Source organism: Hyaloscypha bicolor (genome assembly GCF_002865645.1).
Source record: "Hyaloscypha bicolor E unplaced genomic scaffold K444scaffold_50, whole genome shotgun sequence".
NCBI lineage: Eukaryota > Fungi > Ascomycota > Leotiomycetes > Helotiales > Hyaloscyphaceae > Hyaloscypha > Hyaloscypha bicolor.
Window position 1 is genome coordinate 571561 of NW_020194552.1, and position 14929 is coordinate 586489.

The window sequence follows — 14929 nt, forward strand, 5'->3', positions numbered from 1 at the left end:
AAGAAAAATATAGCTAATATTTCAATACTCTTTACTAAAATAGAATTCGCTACTTAAAGCTTTAGTAGTAGCTAGATCCTTAGTATTACTTTTATACTAATTATAATTAATATTTCCAGAAATATAGTATCTAGCTAGCTAAGAGTAAATAACTAGATATATAGGGTATTTATTTAATATCTTATAAAATCCGAGCTATATTAATAGATCTGCTATTAAAAGTTAAGAGGCTAAGATAAAATAACTATTATTAAGATCTTTATGTATTATTTTTTCGGAAATAGAACTATAGTATTTCTATTTCTTCTATTAAGAATTCTCAAATACTAAGCTTCTTAATCTACTTTAAATAATTCTTCTTATAAATATAGCTATTTATATCTAGATTAGTAATACTAGACTTAGGAATAGAAACTATAATATTGAATTAAAGCTATAAATTGGAGCGGAATTAATTAGAAATATAATACTTATATCTATATTACTTAATTTTCTAGGTCTTAAAAAAGAAATCCCGTATTTCCTTATTTACTCAAGTAATAGAAATATATTTCTTGCCCTTAATAATTTTATAGATCTTAGTAACTAGCTTTAGAGTATCTTTAATATTTCATATATTAATAAAGAAAATATTAGTAAGCTATTAAATATATTCTATATAAGGAGCTTTAAGAAATCTATTATTAACCCTATAGTATTCTTACTTATAAATAGATCCTAAAATACTATTATATATTTCTTTAAAAATATACTTATTTTACTAAGCAAGTATTAGCTTCTATTTAGCTAGTATCTTATAAGTATACTAAATGCCTTTATTAAGTTCTTCGGACTTAATATTCTTAATCTTTTATTTCTTGGTTCTAAATATAATTACGGGAATCTTTCTAGATAGTATTTTTTTTTTTAGAATAAAGAATTTCTTCTTGCTTTTCTTTATTTTACTAATCTTATATTTAGTCTAGTATTTAGATCTTTATTATTTATTAGAGTCTTAGGCTTAGCTTATTCTTTATTCTTACCAGATTCTTCTTATCTAGTTATACTAGTTCTACTAGCCTTACTAATAGTTTTCTTATTAGGCTTTATTAAATTAGCTTTATTTTTCTTAGCTAGATCCGGTTAAGTTAAAGCAGAAATTATAATAGGGGCCTATTTTTTAGGCTTATCTCGAAAAGCAGGAAAAGGCTTATTACTATAAACTTCCTTACTTAAAATTCCGGAAATATTAAAAATATATTATCTAGCTTTAAGATTATTAGCTAATAATAGCTTAAACTCTAATTCTTTAGGTTCCGAAATAGCTTTAGTATATTTAAATACCTTAGTAATATCTAATTTAGTAAATATACTAGTATTCTAATATTTCTTATTCTTAATATATTTCAAAGTAGCTTTATTAATTAATTAAATAGCTTTATATATTAAAGCTTTTATTTTAAAAAGAAAGTATAATTTCTTATAAACGTTTTTATTAAGATTATTACAGATATTATTAATATATTAGCTAAAAGCTTTATTATATAGTATAATTTCATTCTAATCCTTAGTATTAAGACCGTTTATTATTCCTTCGTCCGGTGAGACATGTCCAGCGCTAGCAAGGGGTGTGTGGCTGCACGCAAGCCTCATCTCGTTTTATTACGCTTCAAGAGGCTTGCGTGCAGCCACACACCCCTTGCTAGCGCTGGACATGTCTCACCGGACGAAGGGATAGTCTTAATCTTATTAAGTTTTTCTTATTTGCCTTTAAAAATGCCTTTAATAATATTCTTGAATTCCCTATTATTAGCTTAGTAGTTCTTTAGTTCCTTTTTAGTTAATCCTAGTCTAGTTCTATTTCTAATAAAAAATTTCTATTTTAAGAGCTTATTATATATATTACTTAGCTTATCTAGAATATTCGTATTAAATTCGGTAATTATAGTTATCTTTTCTAGTATTAATAGGTCTTTTATAACTATCCAAGCTCCTTTAATACTCTAAACTTTAATACTATTAATTCATAGGCTTTTAATAATACTATAGCTTATAAGAACTAGCTATTATACTTTACTAGCTTAAGAAATCTATACTTCGGCCATTTTATTATTTTTAATAAGTTATAAAAGTATTATTAGTATAATAATTATAGGTTATAGAATTAAAGATTCTTAAAATTATAAGAATTTCTTTTAAATATATTCCAAAATAAAGAGTAAATTAGAATAAACTTGGATTATATAAAGATATTATATATATTCGAGTTTTTTTTTCTTTCTAGTAAGAAAATAAAGCTAAAATAATAATATATATAATAGAGAAAATAGATATAATAATTAGATATATTTAAGATAATATAATTATAAATTAGGAATAATTATAGAAAGTAAAATATAAAATTAGACTTTTATTATAGAAAAGAATATAAATATATATATTTAAAAGAATATAATTAAGGAAATAATTAAGGCAGATTAAACTAAATAATAATAATAGAGAAATAAGAAAATAATATAATAGAAATATAAATATAGTAATAATATCTAAAATATTAAAATATAAAAAGAAATAATATAAATTTTATAATATAAATATATCTCAATTTCTTATTTATTTAGAGATATTCCTATTAACTTAAAAAATAATATAAAAAAAGAAATAATATAGGAGATATATAGAAAATAAAATATATAAATATATTAAAGATATTAGAAAAGTATAAAATAAGTATTAATAGAAAAGAAGTTAGAATAATAGAATTAAAAAATAACTTAAAATAAGATATTACTTTTTCTAAAACTAATTTATATCTTTTCTAAAAGCTAATTATATTTATTTAGTATTTATTAAAGTCGACTTTATATAATATAGAACTATTTAGTTAGCTAGGACTTTAAAATAATATCTATATTTATAAAAGTAATATTAAAGGTATTAGAATATATAGAAAAAAGAACTATAAGATAATATAAATAAGATTTATAGTATTATTATTGAGTTTGGAATAATTAATATTAAAGTTAATATAGAATATAGAAAATTAGATATTCCGAATTAGTATTAAGAATATAATATTAAAAGTATTTTCTTAATTATTTAGATAATATTTAATAGTAAAATATAAATTAATAATAAGAATTAGTAAATTATATTAGCTTTTTAAAGAAGTAATTAGTTTTTAGTAATAAAATAGTATTATAATTAGAAAAAGAGTTCTATATAAGAGAAGTTCTTTATAGAGATAGAAATATATAATATACTAATTAAGCCTTAGTATAAGTTTTAAAAGCAGCTATAATATATACCTTAAATATAACTATAAGTATATAAAAAAAAAGATAAGTCCCTTAATAAGAAATAAGTTAAATATAAAATAGGCTTTAAATAAATAGATCTAGTTTATCTAATATCTAAAAGATTTCCAGAATTATATATTATTAAATACTTTCGGAAATAACTATTAGATTTAATAAGATTTCTCTTTTCTTTTATAAGGCTTCTAATTTGGCTATTTTATCTATATATAACTTCTAATTAGGAAGTTTATTTAGATATTATAAGGAAACTTATAATAGTAGTTTAAGTTAAAATCGGGATCTATAAATATTATAATTAAGCTTTAGACTAGTATAAGCTATAAGAATAGCTAGTTAAAAAAATAAATAGAGCTTCTAAAAGATTTCTATTTTAGTAAGATATATATAAAAGGCCTTCTTTCTTTTTCTCTTCTCTTTCTAATTCCAAATATAATTATTATCTATTATTATAATTCGGAATTAAAAGTTTATAAAGTAATTTTTTAATTCCCTATTTATTTTTATACTAAAAGAAATATTTTATATTTAATTCCCAAAATCTAGTAATAGAATTTCATAATCGTGCGTCAGGACTTGCACTAAAGCCCCTGCGTCCCTGCGGGTTTAGTGCGTATTAGTAATATGGTCGAAAATCAGTAATATGGTCGTTTTTTTGGAATACCAATTTTCGGAATTTTGGTGAAAATCGAAGAAAAATATTTTATAGTTTATATGGACTTTATACTATAATTAATAATTAAAATTCTCTTACTTTCATATCGCATGTACATATAGTAAAAAATAGTAGAAATATTATATACTTTACCTCGTTGGCGACCCTCCCAAAATACTACGATTCTGAGAAATTAATTAATTACATAACTATTACGTCCTAATTTATATACCCAATAATTGTCTCCTTCCCATTAGCATCTAATCTAACTATATTACCAAAGCTATTATTATAAAATAAAGGGAGAAAGGGGGAGTGGCTTGACAAAACCAAGCTCTCTACCTAGCATTTATTATTATACGCAAATATATATCGCCTGGTGGGTGGACGCACTCTCCGCCAGAATCTTGTTTGCCGCCGCGCGAACTGTCTTGAGATTAGCTTTATGACCTAAATAGATCAGGAGATTAATAAACTGCTTCAGGGCCTCCTCCTGATCAGGATTAAGGGCTTTGTTGAGGCCCCCTTTGGTGTTTTGTGGTTTTCGTCTAGCCTAACGCGCTTTCCAGAGTCAATATTTTCCCTGAATTAACGCGCAATTGCAGATTTTTTGGCATGTGGGTTCTGGCATAGAAATCAGAGGCCTGGGCCATTATTTTCACTTCTTCTGGGTTATATTTGGCCATGGTATTGATATTTAATTAATTAAAATCGATAAATGGGAGAAAAAAGCGACCATATTGCTGATACGCACTAAACCCGCAGGGACGCAGGGGCTTTAGTGCAAGTCCTGACGCACGATTATATTAAGAATACTATCTAGTAATAATAATTAGATAATAATAGGAAATAAGTAATAATAAAGCTTATCCGATTTCTAGAATAATAATCTAATAATAATATTTTCTAAAAATTATAAATAATAATTAGAAAGAAAAAATAAAAGATATATAAAGAATTAAAAATAATAAGCTTTATTTCAGATTAAAAAGAACTTCTATTATTAGATATTTTCTTCTAGTTTTCTATAAAAGAAATATATTTTATTCTTTCTAATTCTAGTAATTTTAGAATATATATAATAATACTAGTAGCTTTCTTAATTTCTTAAGTACTATTTTACTTATAGTATTCTATAATAGCTTTTTTTCTAGTTCTATATTTATTCTAAAATATTTATTTATAAATATATATTTATTATTAACTTTATTTTTAGAGAAATACTAGAATTTATTTCTTTTAATAAACTATTTAAATTAATTTCCGGTATATATTCTTTAAAATATAGTATTATTAAGTTCTTCTAATATATAATATTCTTTTAGTTAATTTATATATCTTATTCTATATAAACTAAGCTAGTTATATAGTAGCTTTATATTTCTTAACTTGTTTTAATTTATTAATTTAATATTATATATAAGAACTAGATTCTTTTCGGAAATAGGCTTTAAATAAATCTAATAAATAATATTAAATTACTTTTTTCTCTCTCGGTATTATCTATTTTTCTTTATTCTGGCTTCTTTAATATCTTTATTTCTTATTTATATTTGCTTTATATATATTTCTAGAAGTATTTCTCTATTATAAACTTTATTTTATTTAAGTATTTTCTAGATTAGAAAGTATATTTCTATAAATAATATAGCTTTCCTATTATAAATTATATAAAAAGAAATAAATCTAGTTAGTTTATATATAGTAACTCGGTTAGTAAATAGAATATATAGTAATAAATCTATTTAAAGCTTCTTTTTACTTATTATAAATATAATAAGTATTTAAATAATTAATTAATACTTTTTTTTAATTATACTATTTCTTTTGGAATTATAAGCCAAAATAATAATTCTATTAATTTCTAGCTTATTAAGTTCCTAAATTACTATTTCTTTAAATTCTAATTTACTATTTATCTTAAGCTATTTAAATAAACTATACCTATAAATAATTTCTTTTTAAATAAACTTAGTAATCTTTTTACTAGTTAGGTTTTTTAAAGGTCTAGCTTTAATCTATCCTAAAAAGTCGTTTCTAGTAATAACTAGTAAGTTATATTCTTTATAGTCTAATAGTTTAACTATATTAATTTCAAGGTAATAGAAAAGAAATATAGCTTTTATTAAATATAAAGCTTCTTTTTATTTTCTTTTACTCTTATATTAATAGACTTTATAAGTACTAATATACTTTTATATATAGTTATAATAACCTTTCTAGTAATAGTAGCTAGCTATTAAATAAAAGATATTTTCTTTTCTAGTATATCTAATTTTATTATATAATTTTTTAATAATAATTTTTCTTTATTCTTAATTATTAATAATAAGTTAAGATAAATATACTTTAGATATAATTCTTTATAGTAATTAATTTCTTATATTATAATTTAAAGCTTCTTTATTTAACTTTCAAAACTCGGTTCTAGATATTTCTCCTAATCTAAAGAATATTATAAGGTATTATATAATATTCTAGTATTATTCGGAATAGCTATTATTTAAGAAATCTAGTAAAATAGTCGGGTTATTAAATAAAGTATAAAAGTTGATATTATTATTTACTATTTTATTAAAAATTATATATAAAAAGCTATAGCCTTTATTATATAACTTCCGGATTTTATTATTTTTTAATATTACTAATTTGCTTCCGGATATAATAAGGCTTTAATTATTAATTTCTAATAACTAGATATTATTATTTAAATATCTAGTAAAAATCTTAGAAATCTAATTCCTTAAAATAATATTATATAACTAAACCGGAACTGCTTTCTTTAACTAAACTTTCTATCTAATAAGTATTATTCTTATAATATTAAGCTCTATTACTAACTATTTATTAATATCCTTATTATTCTCGATATTACCTTCTTATTATAAATATCTTAATAATTTATTAGTAGTAATATACTTGGTTTCTTTAATATACTTAATTTTAAAATTAAATAATTAAATTCATACTAGCTAGTAAATAATTAGAGCTCTAGGAAAATTCATAGCTGTTTTACTTAGCTATATAACGAGTATATTAGTATTTAGTTTAAGAATAAAGTAAACTTTATATAGCCAGAATTATACTTTCTATAAATACTTTACTAGTTCTTGGTATTTTCTCTTAATAATATTATACTTCCGTTTAGTATTATTTCAGATTTCAGACTTATATTATATAACTTTCTTTTTCCCTTTATTATTATATTAATTAAGAGTTCTGCCCTATTTATCCAGGCTAGTATTTATTACTAATATAATTATTCCCTAACTTTCTAATAAATTATAATATAACTTATAAAGTATTAAAATAGTAATAAGCTTTTCTTAAAGAATTTATATAGCTAGTACTTATTTATTACTTTAGTTCTATATTATATCCTTCCTTATTAAATAGTAAATAGATTTAGTAATAATTATAAAGCCTTTAATCTAAATATAGTAATAAATAATAATTCTAATAAATACTTTATTTTTAGTTATATTATTATAATATTTCTATCTTAAGATTTTAGTAATTCCTGAGCTTAAAAGGCTTCTTCTAAATACTTTATAAATAAAGCTAATAATAACTATACTATTATAATAGAACTATAATTTTTCTCTAATACTAGCTCCGGCTTATTTAACTTTATCTAAGGTTATATCTAGATTTTAAAGGTATTCGAATATAAAATACCGAATTTCAGGTAAAAATAAGCTATTTATTATAATTTATATAAGATCTCTTAACTCTAATATTATTAATAAATAATATAGTAATTTTAGGAAACAGATTCTCTAGAATAGTTATAATAATTCATATAAACTATATAATAGAATTAGTAGCTTTTTAAAATAATATAGTTATTTTTAATAGTTCCAGAAATATTAGAAATATAATTAAATCTCTATTATAAGTATCTAGTATAAATATATCTAGTAAATTCCTTTAAAATCTCTTTAGTAAACGAAAATAGGTTAGTATCTTATAGGATTACTAAATTTATTTTTATAATAGTATTAATTAGTCTATAAGTCCTAATAATCTTTTTTATAACCAAGAATTATAAATTTTAGTAAGGTCTATTATATTTCTTAAAAACTCTATAATTTAGGTATTCTAATAGTATTTTTATTATTACTAGTACTAGAGTTTTAGAATATAGGAAATTCTTCTCTTACTAGGCCTTATATTTAATAGTTTTAATTAAAATAAATAAATTAATATTCTTATAAACTTTTCCAATTTCTTTCTAATTAAATATAATTATATTTTCTTAATTAATTATTAATTCTTGAAATATAGCTAGTTCTTTTTCCCAGAGCTAGTTACTAATATCTAATTATTTAAGATATTTCGGAATAAGTTATAAACCTTTTAAAATAGCTAATATTCTTAATAAAAAGTAATTCTTATATTTTCTAATATATTCTTATAGGTATTTTCTAGTTTTAGATCTCTTAAACTAGTCCGAATATTTACTAGAGCCTTCTCTAGTTCTATTATTAGTATTTACTAGTTAAATCTTCTTATTCTTTATTTTATATATTCCTATAACTAGAAATAAACTATAATTATTATCTTTTTCTTTAAGAACTATAGCTATTTTCTCTAGTATTTTTTTTTATCTAATTTCCGGAATTTATAATCTTCTTACTTAATTCCTTTCTAATTAAATATAAAGAGTACCTTTTTATCTAGTATTTTAATATATTTTCTTTAAGCTCTTATATATTTTAGAATCTTATCTAGTCTTAGGTTTTATATTTCTTAGCTTTGGGAATATATTTTTTTATTATTAGGAAATACTATTTTAGTTTCTTTTTAGAAATATTTTTATTTAATATTCTTTTTACTTATTTTTCTATTAATTCCGGAACTACTTTTAATAATATTCTAATTAGAGCCTTTTCTATTTTAGTTTCTCTAAAAATATTATTAATTTCCTAAACTCCTAAACCCAAAATAAAAGAGTTTATAAGAAATCCCGGTATTTTCCTATTTCCTCTAATATTACTACTAGTTATAATACCAGATTCTATTTTTTTCTTTTTATTTTTAGTTTCCTATTTTATATTACTTAATTTCTTAATTCTAGAAACTTAGTATTCTTAAACTATTATTTTCTTTTACTTACTAATATTCTTTAAAAATAAAATAATTATAATAATCTAGGTATTCTAGTTATTTTTAGGATTAGTAAATCTTCTATTTTATAAATTATTACTTCTATATATAATATTTATCTTTATTTTTACTAAAAATAATTAATTAAATAGGATTTTTAAAACTTCTTTAACTAGAAAGAATATATTTTTATATTTTATTCTATTTATAATCTTAGTTCTAAGCTTTACTATTTCTATAAATCCAAATTCTATTCTAGTAATAATAGATATTTAATAATCTATAGTATTATATATTCTTTTACTAATATTTCTAGAGATTCTTTTAAGAAAAATATTAACTATAGCTCTAGTATTAATTATTTCTTTATATTTAATACTTCCTTAAGGTTCTCGAAATATAAATTAGAGATATAAAGATTATATAATATATTTATAAGCTAGTAATACCCGAATATTAATATTATTACCTTTAAATTAAATAATTTTATTAGTATTAGATACCTAAGCTAATATTTCTAATTCTTTAAATATTTTATTTATTATATAAGCTATAATTACTAGTTCTATAGATCTCCTAGTATATCTAATTATACTTAATATAATAATATTTCCTATTTATAAGATAATAAAATAAAAAATATTATCCTTAATTTATTAGTTCTAAAATATAATAGCTAGATCCGGTATTTTTAAGGTATTAATAAATATTTTTATTTTCTTCTAAGTTTTTAGAAATAGAATAATTGCTTTTTTTTAGTAATCTTATTAGAATATTATTAATTTCAGGAATCCTATACTTATTATAATTAAGAATATACTAGGTTCCTAATTTGTTTTACTTATTTCCGGAAATATTAATATTTATATTCTTAGCTAGACTATTCCCTTATTTATTATTTCTTAAAATAATATTTTTCTGGCCTTTTATATAAAATAGCTTTTTTTCTATTCTAGCTTATTTTTAGAAAATCTTTTTAGCTATTTTTATCTCTTTTCTCTTTTTTCTTAATAAAGAGCCCGTTATAATATTAATTGAAATACTATTTATAGCCAAATCTTAATACTATTTATTAATTCCAGAATCTAAAATATTAGTAATTCTAATATAATTTTTTTTTAAAATAAAGCAGCTATTTAGATTCTCTAAATATAACTTACTTATTTCTATATATAGATCCCGATTAGCTAGTTCCCTTTTCTTTTTCTTATCTAGTAAACTAGGTATTTTCTATTAATCTCTAGATATTTTTGAATTAAATATTTAAATTATAATTAAATTCTTTTCTTTGAATTTAGGAAATAATTTAGTTAAACTACTAGTATTTACTAGTAAGAAAAAAGGAAATACTTTCTTATTTAGGCTTAAATAGCTCTTTATATTATCTTTTATTAAATTAGTAAATATATTTATAATTTATAAGCTTTCCTATTAATAAATAATAGAACTAAGAAATATAAATATATTCTAGATTAATATTATTATTCTTATTTCTATTATAATACTTATAGTAAATTTATTCTCTTAGTTCTAGATCTATATTATAAGCTATATTAACTTAAGTAATATTTTCTAATTATATTTGAAATTAACTTTCTTTAGAATATAATTATCTAGATCCTTTATCTATTTTAGTTTAATTATTATAGCTATTATAGTATTTTCTATATTCTTTATTACGAATTCTAATATATCTTTCCTAAAAACCCGAATTATATCTACTAGGCTATTAATACTATTATACTAGCTATATTTACTATAATTAACTAGATTATATAAGTAGGCTATAGATATTTTCTCGAATTATAATAGTAGTTATATTAAGTTATTTTTATAAGTTCTTTTAAGTTACGGTAATAATAAATAGTTTTTCTAGACTTCTTACTAGTTAGTTAATATTATCTTTTTTAGATTTATTACTTTTAGTAGGTTTTATATAATTAGCTATAGGCTAGGTTCTTTTTTTACTTATACTTATAATAGCTTTAGAAAATATAATAGAAGGAACTAGTAAAGAATAATTATTTTCTGGTTTAGAAACTATATTATAGACTATTATATTCAAGTATTTTTATCTAAATCTAAATATATCTGGATTATTAGTAATATTAAAATAGTATTTCTTTTTTTTATACTAATAAAATATTACTATTTTTTTATATATCTTATTATATTTATAAATAGAAATATTTATAGACTTAAAGTTTATATTCTTAAAAATATAATCTCTTACTAGAATAAATAATTCTCTTATAAATTCTTAATATTAAGTAATTTCTTTTATTTCTTTTCTTTTTAGTAACTTCTTTAATACTTTATTAAATATATTAATATAAGACTTAAAAGATATTCTTTTATTCTAGGCTTATATAATAATTTAATTAAGAAAGTTATAACTAATTTTAAGTATTTCCTAGTTATATTCTCGGAATTCCTTTAATAAGGCCTTAAAGAACTTGATTTCTTAGTAATTTCCTAGATTATTAGTATAATACTCTAGTATAGCCTTAATCTAATTCTTATAGATAAGAGAAATATAATAGGTAGTTCTTTCTCTTTTAGTATTATTAGAAATATAGTAGTTCTTATATATATCTATATATTATTTTAAGAATATAGAAATATTATTTTCCTAAAACTATAGTACTTTAGAAGCTTTTATAAATAATAAGTTCAAATCCAATATTAGTATATACTTATTCTTAACTATATTAATCTTAATAATTTCTTCTATAATTAATTATAGAATTTCTATATCTAAGACTTTTACTAATAAGATTTCTAAAAAACTAACTTTCTATTTAAATATATCTTTTAGTTTAGGATCCGGGATTAGAGAGAAACCGGTTAATAATAATAGATATAATTAATATTTAAGTTTTAGTATTAGTAATAATAAAGTAATAGCTTTTCTAGTCTTATTTCTATTATTTATATTTTCTTTCCTATTTCTTTAGCTTAATACTTATAATATTTTCCCTTAATTTTACTAAACTAAATATATTTATTAATATTATTAAAGATAATAATAAAAATAATAAATATAATTTTACTAATTTTTCTGACTTTTCTGAATTCTCTTTCTTTTCTTTATTTAGTATCTATTTCTTTTTCTAGAAGCTTCTCTAGTTTATCTATATAATTTCTTATTTCTTATTTCTTTTTAATTCTTATTTCTAATTCCTATTTACTATTCTACTTAAAATTAAGAATATTTCCTTTTTTAGATATCTTTTCTAGACTTAAAAATAAGTTTTTCTATTAAAACTAGTACTATTTTTATTCCGGTCTTTATTATAACTAAAAATAATATATAAATTAATAATATAATTTTATTTCCGAATATTAAAGTCTATTTCTAACTAAGGTCTAATTTATATTATCTTAGTATAATATTTCTTATTCTATTTCCTTTATTTCTTTTCCTTTTATAATTAGCCTCTATTTCTATTATTCCTATATATTATACTAGTAATTATATCTTATAGCTAATCTATATCCAAGTTACTAGATATATTAGAAATTAATATAAGATACTAAAATTAATACTTATATATCCTTAATATTTTAGCCTTAGGCTTAAGGTATTATAATAGCCCTTTTCTTCCTAACTTACTAAGCTAATAATCTGCCTTATAAATATCCTTTAGAACTTTATAAGAATATTACCTTAATTATAAAGTTTTTATTCTCTCTATATTATTTATTATAAAATATATAGAAGGGAAATTATAATAAGATAAAAACCTATATAAAGTATACTAGAGTATAAAACGTAACTTAATAGTAAAATAATAAATTAAAAGTATAAATAGTAAAGTATAAATAGTATATAGTATATAAAAGCTTAATTAATTAAATACTTATAAAGGATTATTCTCTAGGATTATAGAAAAACCAGCTTTCTTATATGATTTCTGCAAGTTATATATAAAAGGCTGCGGCCTTTACCATATAACCTAAACCTCAAAACCGCTAAAATAATATGATTTTTAACGAGTACGGCCTGCCATACTATAGTATCCCGCCTTTACTCGCTTTACTTATCTTTATAAATAAGTACTATAATAGGGGCTGTGACTTCTCTAGTTACAGGAGTGCGGTTATGTAATATCCAGAGCAAATAATTCATATATATATTACTTTACTCTCCTTTTCTCTTCTTTGGAAATCAATTAACTTTTATTCTCTTTATACTTTAGTTATATATTATTTAAAGAAAAAGAAGAGAATTTATTACTTATATAACTTTTATATAGATTTCACGCAATAATTAGAAATAATTAACTATATTTAATTATAATTAATAATTAAATTATAATTAATAATTAAATTATAATTAATAATTAAATTATAATTAATAATTAAATTATAATTAATAATTAAATTAATTAATTAAATTATAATTAATAATTAAAATTATAATTAATAATTAAATTATAATTAATAATTAAATTATAATTAATAATTAAATTATAATTAATAATTAAATTATAATTAATAATTAAATTATAATTAATAATTAAATTATAATTAATAATTAAATTATAATTAATAATTAAATTATAATTAATAATTAAATTATAATTAATAATTAAATTATAATTAATAATTAAATTATAATTAATAATTAAATTAATTATAATTAATAATTAAATTATAATTAATAATTAAATTATAATTAATAATTAAATTATAATTAATAATTAAATTATAATTAATAATTAAATTATAATAATAAAATATAATTAATTACCTTAATTGTTTTTTTGATATACTGGGCAGTATTATACTGCCTTTATAAGCTGAGTCGAGTAAGCTTAGTATTATATATTAATTAAAGGCTTAAAGTTCAAGGAATCTTATATATTAAAAATACTAAGCTATTACGAGTATAGTATTTAGGGCTTGAAAATCAAGGCAGAAGGTCTCTTATAAAGACGATTCAAAGCTAAAGGAAGGAAAGCTAGAATACAGGAGGCTGCGAGGGTAAAGTGCACCCGCAATGCGCTAGCCCCTAAGGGGCTTAGCGTTCTAAATATCTCCATGCGCATTCCTATAGTATGTGGGGCGCACAATATAGCAGGGTGCTACGCAAGTAGTCAAGGTAAGGGGTGGAATATAAGGTAAAGTATGGAGTGAAGCGTGGAAGTATAATTGATTCCAAGAACTGGTTCCCATCAAGAAACTAATCGATGCCCATTTCCAAAGCTTGCATGCCTCCATATATAGTATCTAGCGTTCCGCTGGATATACGGAAGCACTAGTCCCAATTAGGGAATGCGATCCCACATAAGCACTAGCCCAATTAAGCTACCAAATCCAGCCTGACATTGCTGTCAATGTGCGCATCACATAGTAGCTGTCGGGTGACTGTGTCAGGTAACCAGAACGTCGAAACCTGAACTGTGACATAAGCTAGAAAGCAAAGAAGAAAGAAATGTCTTATCTTTTAGTATTATTTCGCCCAAGTATTCTGGCTTAGCTTTGTTTTATATTTGTTTCTAATACCCTATTTCTGGCAAACTATGCCATTATACCAGCTATTATAAGATTTATTTTCATTAACTTAAATAAAAATAAAGTTCTCGAGAGAAAAAAACTTTATTATATTAAAATCTCAAAACTTTCTTTTTCTTTTCTTTTTAGCCTTAAATTATATTAGAATTTTATATATTTTAATATTTAAAGAATACTTAATATTTAAATATTAATATAAAGCAATAATATAATAATTCTATAAGTAATAAGAAAAAGGAAATTATTATTTTATTACTTTTTTTTATTTAAAAAAAAGACTTATATATAAAGCTTATAATAATAAAATTCTATAAAAAAATATTTAAGTAAGTAATTAGAGGCTTTTATT